Below are 2,398 nucleotides of genomic sequence, written 5' to 3'. Positions count from 1 at the left end.
ATTGTACAAAAGGAGTGGCATTAATCATTCTGTCAAATGCCACATTAAACATTATTAATAATTCTATCACTATTGTTAATTGGGGTACTCATAAAAATGTTCTAAAGGTATAAATGCAACTGTGGAGTTATACAGAATCTTTTTATTGGGCTAACACTCCATCTTTAGTTTCCTGAACAATGAGATTTGTAAAAAGTGCTTGTAGTTACACAGCCAGAGATCAGATAAGACCACACTGTTTACTCAATTATGTTCTGGAAAGAATATGAAAAGTTAAAGTTTTAATTCCCAGGAGTTTTCTTGGTTAGCCCTGTCTAAGATAGCTAAATAAACAAATGTAATAAATTTAAGTTTTAAGCTAAAGGAGCAAAAAGGGCCCTCAAACCTGCCTGGCAGAAACCATGTTGCTTGATCAAAGTGGTTGATGAAAAGTCAAGGTGGCTGATAAAAGACTCTTCCCTGGCTTAAATCAGCCAAAAGCATGAGGCCGTATTTTGTGTCAATAAATGTTAAAATAAAATAAATAAAAATTAAATGTGTTTAAAAATTGAGTTTAAGATTTGGTTTTGCTAGGTCTATACTGTTTTATTTTAATTATTGTTAGTAATACAGTAATTGATAAAAATGATAATTGGAAAGTAAAAGAGAGGAGGGCGTAGGATGCCTAGTGGGGTTTGATCAAGTGCAAGGGGCTGTTAAACTTATAATATTAAAAACTCAATGTACAGCCCTAAATCCAGAAAAAAGTTGCTGATGAACCAATGATTTGATTCCCAAAGGAAAACAGCTGTAATGCCATCTTGTTGATTGCTGAATGACCTGCCACCTTCCCCCTCCCATCTCAGAAAGTCCCATAGTGATTGATTTTAGAATGTATTCTCATATTCTCAAGATCAGAACACTGTAATTAATAACATTATTCCTTTTGATGTTGTAACCAGGATATTAATATTTTTTATTTTATTAACCAGGTCATTATAATCAATGCTGTACTCTGTAACACTCTTTAACTCTAAAGAATAGTAACATTAATTTTGCTTTCTGCATCTGTCCATTCTTGATTAAGTCCTAGACAAATGATAAATGAGATTTTTTACCTTTAAAGATGGATTAGAATGTCTACGTAGAAGTGCAATCAAAGAATCACTTTTAGATTCCAGCAGTCCAGTTATAACCAAATAAAAACTCTTCTAAATTATCAAGACATTATAGTAGCTGTCATTTATTTGAACTCATAACAATAATATTCTATAGTTTGAGCATTCTGTTGGGCTACCTTTTTCTGGAATGGGCACAAATATGACTTCCAGTCAATTGGCCAAGTAGCTGTCTTCCAAGTTTTACTGAAGAAAAGTTTAGAAATGGTTGCAAAATGTATATTGCCAGGGAGTTGCCAGAAATTCAAACAGGTTCTAGAAGATAATGTGAAATGAAGGATATTGGATCCTGTATGAAAGATGGATCTTGGCAGAAAGCAGAGAATAACAGAATGATGTTTACTTGTGTTTTATTGACTCTGCAGAGCTGTGTGGATCATAACCAACTACAGATAACCTTGAGAAGAATGGTAATCTCACAACACTTCATTGTGCTTATGCAGAACCTATCCGTGGAGCAATCGTCCAAAAAGAACAAGGGAATATTGCATGGTTTAAGATCAGGAAAAGTAAGTGTCAGGGTAATCTTCTTTCACCATACTTATTCAATCTGTATGCTGAGCAGATAATCCAAGAAAAGTATGAAGAATAACTCATCATCAGAATTTGAAGAAGACTTATTTACAACCTGTGACATGCAGATGACACCACCTTGCTTGTTGCAAGTGAGGAGAAATTACTGATGAAGATAAGGACTGCAGCCTTCAATGTGGATTATGATGTAAAGAAAACCAAAATTCTCACAACTGGGCCAACTGATAGCATCATGACAAACTGAGAAAAGATAGAATTATCAAGCATTTCATCTTGCCTGGATCCACGGAAGCAGCAGTCAAGAAATGAAATGACTTGTTGCATCGGGCAAATCTGCTGCCTAAGACCTCTTGAGTGTTGAAGAGCATGAATGCCACTTTGAGAACTGAGAAAGTCACCCTGACCTGAGCCCTTGCTCTTTCAACTGTCTCATATACATATGAAAGTTGGCCAAAGAATAAGAAGACTGAAGAATGGATCCATTTGAGCCAGGGTCTCAGGAAAGAATACTGAAAGTGCCACGGCCTTCCAGAAGTCCAAACAGACCTGTCTTGTAAAGAGTACAGCTGGAACTGAGAATGACAAGATTATCTCATGGACTTTGGAACTGTTATCAGGAGAGAACAGTCCTTAGAAAAGGACACGGTGGCCTACATGTGGTAGCCAACTAAAAAGGGCTGGGGGAGGGGAACAAATTAAAATAAAAA

Source organism: Echinops telfairi, unplaced genomic scaffold (genome assembly GCF_000313985.2).
Source record: "Echinops telfairi isolate 266 unplaced genomic scaffold, ASM31398v2 ScPeMD7_7469;HRSCAF=8507_1, whole genome shotgun sequence".
NCBI classification, from domain to species: Eukaryota; Metazoa; Chordata; class Mammalia; order Afrosoricida; family Tenrecidae; genus Echinops; species Echinops telfairi.
The sequence above is the reverse complement of the archived record's forward strand: the minus strand, read 5'-3'. Positions refer to the sequence as shown.